General features: G+C 56.7%; 2 non-coding genes across 2 annotated transcripts; both read right to left on the bottom strand.

Annotated features, from left to right (window-relative positions):
• Positions 1-100: 100 nt before the first annotated feature.
• Positions 101-253, bottom strand: LOC142767925 (5.8S ribosomal RNA). The gene has a single exon (XR_012885140.1). It is a non-coding gene; the product is annotated as a 5.8S ribosomal RNA (ribosomal RNA).
• A 1,719-nt stretch (positions 254-1,972) lies between these two features.
• Positions 1,973-3,787, bottom strand: LOC142768004 (small subunit ribosomal RNA). Its single transcript, XR_012885210.1, has one exon. It is a non-coding gene; the product is annotated as a small subunit ribosomal RNA (ribosomal RNA).
• Positions 3,788-9,115: the final 5,328 nt, after the last annotated feature.

Here is a 9,115-nt window from a genome sequence, read left to right as displayed (position 1 = left end):
CTGTGAGGTGTTCAGCGTGCTGTCCGTGTTGCCGACGCGGTCAAAACGAGTCGACGGCTCACGTTCCCTTGTGCGCCGAAGGCTCTCTTGATATGTGATCCGACCCTCAGACAGACGAAGCCAAGGGAAGACCCAAGGCCGCAATGTGCGTTCAAAGAATCAGTGCTCAGTGTGTCCTGCAATTCACACCAAGTCTCGCAGCTGGCTGCGTTCTTCATCGACCCGAGAACCGAGTGATCCACCGCTTAGAGTCGTGAAAAAGTGTTTGTTCAATTCCGTACAGTCAAAACCAAACGTTTCTGGCACTCGGCCAAACAGTGGCCAAGAAGGGCGCTTTTCAGCGCACGCTTGGACTCCAAAACTCTGCCGCGCCTTTTTCGGCTGCCGCAAATCGAGCAAACGGTGTGTTTTGGACGGCGTTTCGCTTTCGCTACTTGCGAGTGCTTTCGTGGTCCACCCCCTATAAATACTCGGGAGGCGTCGAAGCCGGTCCTCCAAGCCGGACCCGTAGGTATCGTTGTGTGCTCGCTCTCATTGGCCCGCCTAACCAGAAAATGCCTGCGGTACACCCATTTGGATAAGAGTGCACGGAGATGCGGGCCTCGACGGCTACACATTTCCTCGGGCGGCCGCCTCCCGGCCTCCGTGGAGCGCGGGATGCACGGTCCCATCGACAAGCCTCTCCTGTTTTTACCGTGGCGTCGCGGTTCACCACGGCGGGCGGGTCGGTCTCCTCCGCATAAAAAGGGGGACCCCCGCTTTTTGTTCCACGAAATCGCACAAGCTTTTTTTTGCATCCACGGTTTGCCACCGCACACCAAAATGCCGATCCGGCTGCCTACTTTAGCCAACAGGTGGAGCCAGGCGCGCCGTACTTGCGCGGCACTTCCCACGTCCACCGAAGTCGGTGCCAAGGACCACTTTCGGCACCGGAGCCGCGTACGAGCCTACTCGAGGCGGAAGAACGAAGCCAGCAAGGGCCTGGCCGCAAGTGCGTTCAATTGTCGGGACGTCCAAGTCCCTCGTTCTTCCGTGCTTCCTCTTTCGGCAAGTCGTTGCGGCACCTTCCCAAAGCGCGCAGACCCGCTAATCGCGACGAGCGCGACGTGGCCGTGCCGCCTTTCCCTCGGCAGCAAGCAAAACGCCTGGCAACGTCGACGCTCCCCTAACCGCGATCTCGCACCGTGTTTCGTGTGGCGAATTCAAAAGCCAGCCGGCGCTGCTGCAACCATTACGGTCGGTACGTATACGCCGCGGAGGGCGGGACGGTCATCGGAGCGTGCGGTTCCTCCATCGAGTATTGCGCACCTCGGCCGTCTCATCGCCGTGCCATGACCGGCCGCGCGTCAACGCGAACCGGTGCCAGCGAGATCCCTCGCCTGCAAGAACCGACCGGCAGCCTCCGTCACCCGAGGACGCGGAGGCGCTTGCCGCGGACGGCGGGACGGTATGCACTGGTGCACAGCGGACCCGTCACATCGCCAGTTCCTTGACCGACCGCCGACGCTTGTGCCGTTCCTCTCGTACTTGGCAGTCGCCGCGCGATTGTCGGGTCTCGTTCTTGCACGCTCGAACGGTCGGGAGGGCACTCGGCTGGCGTTTCGGGAACGCGCAGCCTCGCCTTCTACCGACGTAACCACGACTCGCCGTTCGCGCTCCGCCGCTCGTGTTTACAGTACTAGGCGGTCCCGCAATGGTCGGGTCGCGCATTTCGAGCGCTTCGTGCCACGGTGCGGTGGCGGGTCGAAAGCCGACCTATGAGTGCGTTGCGCCAATTGTACCCGCGTCCGCCACCTGGCCGACCGTCCAAGGTCGCGGTGTTGGCGTCCGCTGGGCGCAACAATTTGTCACGGGGTGCCGCTCCACATTCAGGCAGCCCCGTGGGGAAAAGCCGACCCCGCGTCCAAACGGGGTCAGCGGCAGAAAGTGTCGGGCGCAGACGCAGCTGAGGCGCTCACCCTTCACGATCCGTTAATGATCCTTCCGCAGGTTCACCTACGGAAACCTTGTTACGACTTTTACTTCCTCTAAATGATCAAGTTTGGTCATCTTTCCAACAGACCGGCGCAACCGAAAGGCCGCGCCGGACATCGGTCCGAAGACCTCACTAAATCATTCAATCGGTAGTAGCGACGGGCGGTGTGTACAAAGGGCAGGGACGTAATCAACGCGAGCTTATGACTCGCGCTTACTGGGAATTCCTCGTTCAAGGGGAACAATTGCAAGCCCCTATCCCAATCACGAAAGAAGTTCCACGGGTTACCCAGTCTTTTCAGACAGGGATAAAGACACGCTGCTTCCTTCAGTGTAGCGCGCGTGCGGCCACGGACATCTAAGGGCATCACAGACCTGTTATTGCTCTGTTTCGTGCGGCTAGGAGCCGCTTGTCCCTCTAAGAAGGTTGTAAGGTGCTGGGAACCCCGCACCTATTTAATAGGCTAGAGTCTCGTTCGTTATCGGAATTAACCAGACAAATCGCTCCACCAACTAAGAACGGCCATGCACCACCATCCACCGAATCAAGAAAGAGCTCTCAATCTGTCAATCCTCCCAGTGTACGGGCCGGGTAAGTTTTCCCGTGTTGAGTCAAATTAAGCCGCAGGCTCCACTCCTGGTGGTGCCCTTCCGTCAATTCCTTTAAGTTTCAGCTTTGCAACCATACTTCCCCCGGAACCCAAATACTTTGGTTTCCCGGAAGCTGCCCGCCGAGTCATTTGAGTAACTCAGGCGGATCGCTGGTTGGCATCGTTTATGGTCAGAACTAGGGCGGTATCTGATCGCCTTCGAACCTCTGACTTTCGTTCTTGATCAATGAAAACATTCTTGGCAAATGCTTTCGCAGTAGTTCGTCTTGCGACGGTCCAAGAATTTCACCTCTAGTGCCGCAATACGAATGCCCCCGTCCGTCCCTCTTAATCATTACCTCGTATTCCAAAAACCAACAGAACAGAAACGAGGTCTTGTTCTATTATTCCATGCAAGTTTATTCAGGCGACTCGCCTGCACTGAGCACTCTAATTTTTTCAAAGTAAAAGCACCGGCCATCTCGAGGCACACAATGAAGTGCACCAAGAAAGAACCGGCATGATGTTCAGTCCGAGCCGTCGCATCGGGTAGATGCACTACTCGTCTGGAACTGAGATCCAACTACGAGCTTTTTAACCGCAGCAGCTTTAGTATACGCTATTGGAGCTGGAATTACCGCGGCTGCTGGCACCAGACTTGCCCTCCAATTGATCCTCGTTAAAGGATATAGAGTGTACTCATTTCAATTACGGGGCCTCAAAAGAGTCCCGTATTGTTATTTTTCGTCACTACCTCCCCGTGCCGGGAGTGGGTAATTTGCGCGCCTGCTGCCTTCCTTGGATGTGGTAGCCGTTTCTCAGGCTCCCTCTCCGGAATCGAACCCTGATTCTCCGTTACCCGTAACAACCATGGTAAGCAAGTAACCTACCATCGAAAGTTGATAAGGCAGACACTTGAAAGAAACGTCGCCGGCTCGTGGCCATGCGATCAGCACAAAGTTATCCAGAGTCACCACACAATACGGGCCGAAACCCGATCGATCTTGGTCTAATAAAAGCACCCGTTACCCAAAGGGCTCCAGGCTCACTGCATGTATTAGCTCTAGAATTGCCACAGTTATCCAAGTAGGAAGAAACGATCTAAGAAACCATAACTGATTTAATGAGCCATTCGCGGTTGCGCCTTAATTCGGCATGTACTTAGACATGCATGGCTTAATCTTTGAAACAAGCATATGATTACTGGCAGGATCAACCAGGTAATCGTTCGACTGCGCGTCCGTCCTCGCCTTCGGCGGGCCGGACGCAGTCTGTGTGCGGCGGAGGCCACCTTCAGGCGCCCCAACACGCTTATTCCGCACTCCGAGATGACGGCGTTCGAGCTCGCTACGGCACAACCTTCCCGAAGGACGAGTGGGAGCCGTGCGGCAAGAAGCACGTTCATGCTCGCTTTTTCGTTGCATCGACTCGGTCGCGCCGTGCGGGTTGCCCAAGCCCGCTGCACTGTCGGTGGACTGGCCGGAACTAGCAACGGAGCCGAGACTGCAAAGCCGCCAGACGACGGGTCACGCCCGCGTCTTCGGCGCTTTCGCATCTGAATCGCCCGAGGACGACACGGAACACACCTCGATATCGTGATGAAACGGCACCGTCCGACAACCAGCCCCTAACGCATCAAGCGGATGAGGCTGCAGACGACTGCCGTGGATTCCCCTGGAGCAGACCCGAGGACACGCTTGACGAGGCCGAAGCCCGCCGCATATCAGACACCCGGTTGCTTTCGCGTACGCAACTCACGAGATCCCCCACATAATAGCAGCGATAAGTACCCGGACCTCCTTGGGCACTAATACGAGCGTACTCGAGAAAATTTCACCGCGGGTGTGCCCCGAAACGTGTGGCACGTTGAGCGTGCCAAAAGTCTACGTCGCTCTCACACCCGCCGAGGTCGTAGAATTTGCGACCCTACTCACGAAATTCCCACCGAGGATACGGCCGCAAACGTACCGCACCTTGGGTAGGCCACGAGTTTGTGCAACACTACGCTGGCGGCACAGCACCGAGGTCGTGCGCGCACGCACGGGAAAATTCCGCCGCGGTTTCTGCCGAAAACGTGAGGCACCACGACTCTCCGCAAGTTCGCGTCGACTGCGAAAGACCGAAGTCGTGAACGACGTGTCCGCTACTCGCCGCAGACACGCTGGACACCAAACGTACAACGACTCGACGGCGTCGTAGGGGCCCAAGACGCGGTTTTCCTTAACGACGTCTCGGCGTGGCACCGACAGGTTAGAACGGCCGACCGACGTTCCCTGTCGGCCGTTCGGCTCAGTCGAAGGGCTCGGCGACTTCGGCAACGCTGCGAAGCCGCACGGTGATGCACGCCATGTCCCCATTTTTTTTTCTTTCTGCGTCTGCCGGGGTGCCCCTATAATAGCAGCGATAAGCACCCAGACCGCCGCGGGCCGCTCGCCCCGGCTGACGTGGTTTTTCGTTTTCCTGCAGCGGTCGTCGTCAAGCACGTCCAAACACGCCACTTTCGTGGGCGCATTCGCGCTCTTTCGCTTCGCCGGAGTGCCAGCACTCACTCTGCCAAAAACGGCGAACATCCTAGTGGCGGTTCCCACTTTTGCGTCGGCGTCGCAAACCCCGCCCCGGCAGACGCGGTTTGCCGTACTTGTGCGGCGGTGGCCGGCGGACACGTCGAAAGACACCGATATCGTGCGCGAATTGGCGCTCCTTGGCTTCACCGGAGTGCCGCCACTCATTCCTGCAAAAGCGGCGAAGATCCGAGCGGCGCTTCCCACTTTCGCATCGGCGTCCCGAACTCTGCCCCGGCTGACGCGGTTTACCGTACTCGTGCGACGGTCGCCGGCGAGCACGTCGAAAGACGCCGATATCGTGCCCGAATCGGCCCCGTTTCGCTTCGCCGGAGTGCCAGCACTCGCTCGGCCAAAGACGACGAACATCCGAGCGACGGTCCCCACCATTGCGTACGCGTCGCAAACCCCGCCCCGGCAGACGCACTTTGCCGTACTCGTGCGACGGTCGCCGGCGAGCACGTAGAAAGACGCCGATATCGTGCCGGAATCGGCCCCGTGTGGCTTCGCCGGAGTGCCAGCACTTACTCGGCCACAAACGGCGAACATCCGAGCGGCGGTTCCCACTTAGCCGTCGGCGTCCCGAACTCCACCCCGGCAGACGCGGTTGCCGAGCTCGTGCGACTAGCGACCGCGAAGGCGTCTCGCGACGCCGCTTTCGTGCGCGGCTCCCACTGCGACCTGGATCACCCGAGGTCGACGAGCAAAAAAGAATGTCGAAAAAAAAATTTTTTTTTTGCGTCTGCCGGGGTGCCCCTATAATAGCAGCGATAAGCACCCAGACCGCCGTGGGCCGCTCGCCCCGGCTGACGTGGTTTTTCGTTTTCCTGCGGCGGTCGTCGTCAAGCACGTCCAAACACGCCACTTTCGTGGGCGCATTCGCGCTCTTTCGCTTCGCCGGAGTGCCAGCACTCACTCTGCCAAAAACGGCGAACATCCTAGTGGCGGTTCTCACTTTTGCGTCGGCGTCGCAAACCCCGCCCCGGCAGACGCGGTTTGCCGTACTCGTGCGGCGGTGGCCGGCGGGCACGTCGAAAGACACCGATATCGTGCGCGAATTGGCGCTCCTTGGCTTCACCGGAGTGCCGCCACTCATTCCTGCAAAAGCGGCGAAGATCCGAGCGGCGCTTCCCACTTTTTCATCGGCGTCGCAAACCTCGCCCCGACAGACGCGCTTTGCCGTACTCGTGCGACGGTCGCCGGCGAGCACGTCGAAATACGCCGATGTCGTGCCCGAATCGGCCCCGTTTCGCTTCGCCGGAGTGCCAGCACTCGCTCGGCCAAAGACGACGATCATCCGAGCGACGGTTCCCACCATTGCGTACGCGTCGCAAACCCCGCCCCGGCAGACGCAGTTTTCCGTACTCGTGCGGCGGTGGCCGGCGGGCACGTCAAAAGACGCCGATATCGTGCACGAATTGGCGCTCCTTGGCTTCACCGGAGTGCCAGCACTCACTCGGCCAAAAACGGCGAACATCCGAGCAGCGGTACCCACTTAGCCGTCGGCATCCCGCGCCGGCTGACGCGGTTGTGTGAGGGATAAGGTTCGAGTAATCTCGGCAACTTAAATAATCGTTGTCGAGACGGACGAAGACATTTGCAACTTGAGTTATAAGGCTTTAATGCCACAAAAAGAAAAAAAAAACGATAAGGAAGCTTGGCGGGTTACCGGGCAACAGCGAAGAACTGCCTTAGGTACGAGCACGACACACGTTCTCGAAAGACCAGGTCTGACGCTTAGCGTAGTCCCCCACTGCACTACACAAGGTTTGAAACACTTCACCGTGTGACGTCGAAGGCAGATGAGTCGATGCGTTGCGTTGCGTCTTACGCCGACATCAGCGATGACTCAGGCATGGTCGGAGCGGAGCGTGAGGCCGAGTCGATGTGTGGCAAGCACGTCCCGGACAGCCAGTAGTAGGCCCAGGTCTGGAAAACGACCGGATCCGAGTACAACGGACCGGCGCCGGCTGCTGGATCACAGGTAGAAGGGAGCCAGGCTCGTGCGGAACACAGGCACAGGTAGGCTTCGGGACCACGACCCGACGAGCGCTTCAGCCTGCCCCTCTTTCGTTCGGATCCTTCTTCTCGAACGCCCCGTCGTCGTCTTCCTCTCCTCTCTCCCCATGGCTTGGCTTGACTTTGTCGACACGATTCCGCCTTTTCCTTGTCTCATCGTCATCTTCGTCGGCGTACGGCACAGCACAAACTCACAAACATCGCGCACCAGATGAGCCTACCGCGCATATCATGACAAAAGTCCCCCCTTTCAAAAAGTTTTTTTTTTCAAAAAAAACTGTCCAAAGTGCGCGGGAGACAAGACTTACGACAAACAAATGTACAGAACTGTTGCACCAAGAGAATAGTCTGTATGTGAGAGTCCCTAGGCATATGGTACATTATTACATTAATGTTGTATAGCTAGCATCTACACCTGTAGCCTGCTCATATAATCAGCACCTAGGTTCTCTGATCCTTTGATATGCTCAACGCGAAAGGTGTACTCTTGCAATGCGAGACTCCAGCGCAAGATCCGGCTGTTCAAATGCTTGGCTAGTGACTTCTGGTTGACGTTCTTCGTAGCGCTTGAGCATGTTTATGTGAAACATTTTCGTGGTGTGCCCAAGGTCCAACCAATAGTCGTGGTCATTCTTTTTTCCTGTAACCGGAAATGGCCCCTTCCAGTGCATAAGAAGCTTGTTTTCCCTGGTTGGGAGCAATATAAGAGCCCGGTCACCAACTTTGAGCTGTCGGGTTCTGGAGGTTCGGTCATATTACTTCTTTTGCGAGTGTTGAGCTCGGGAGAGATTCTCTTGAGCCAGCTTCAAGGTGCGTTCAAGACGTTCTCTCAGATCAAGCACGTATCCGTAAGTAGTCTTGATATCTTCCTCTAGGTCTTCCCCTGTCCAGAGTTCCTTCAATATATCCAGGGGTCCTCGGACGTGCCGGCCGTAGATCAGTTCAAACGGCGAGAAGCCCATACTGGCCTGAGGTACCTCTCGATAGGCGAATAACAGAGGCGCGAGAAATCGGTCCCATGACTTCGGCTTCTCTTGGCACAACTTGCGCAACATCTGTTTCAAAGTGCCGTTGAACCTTTCGACGAAGCCATTGCATATCGGGTGGTAACGCGTCGAGCTCAAATGTCGAATAGCAAGCAGAGCATTCACCTCTTCCATCAGGCCTGACGTGAAGCAGGATGCTTGATCACAGAGGATCTCCCGTGGAAATCCTATTCGAGAGAACATCTCCAGTAGTCCATCTGCTACTGTTGCCGAATCAATTGCGGGCAAAGCCACCGCGTCCGGGTACCGAGTGGCGAAATCCACAAGGGTAAGAAGGTACCGATTACCCTTCTTTGAAATCGGCGTCAGAGGTCCAATGATATCAACAGCCACACGTTCGAATGGCGTGTCAATCAAAGGCATTCGTCGAAGAGGCGCCTTGCCTACTTTGCCTTTGGGATATGTCCTTTGGCATGCGTCGCATGATTTTACGAATCTTCGTACCTCCTCCTGTACACCGGGCCAATAAAACGACTCCAAAACTCGGTCCTTCGTCTTCTTGATACCCTGGTGACCAGATATCGGTGATTCATGTGCCAAGTGCAACACATGGACACGCAACGCCTTTGGAACCACCGCTTGTTGAACTGATTTACCCGGAGTCAAGTGGTAAACGCGGTACAAGATTCCTTTCTCGAACATAAATGAGTGGTATGTGGCTCCTTTACCGCGGATGAGGGTGTCGACTTTCGCCCTACAAACATCCAGCGACCGGTCTTCCTCTTGTTTCTGGCGAAATGACTCCTGTGTCACCTCTAAGTTTCCAAATTTAGCAGTCGTGAGCTTCCGGCGATGTCCTTTGCTTGAAACACCAACCATGACTGTGCTATTCGTCCCGCATCCATCCTTGGATTTCTCTTCAGAATTCAATGCCTGATTAGTTTCCGACTTCAGGCTCGCTGACTCCTTCCACGTTAAGTCGGGG

The sequence above is a fragment of the Rhipicephalus microplus genome, chromosome 7 (assembly GCF_043290135.1).
Source record: "Rhipicephalus microplus isolate Deutch F79 chromosome 7, USDA_Rmic, whole genome shotgun sequence".
Lineage (NCBI taxonomy): Eukaryota > Metazoa > Arthropoda > Arachnida > Ixodida > Ixodidae > Rhipicephalus > Rhipicephalus microplus.
The sequence above is the reverse complement of the archived record's forward strand: the minus strand, read 5'-3'. Positions and strand labels throughout refer to the sequence as shown.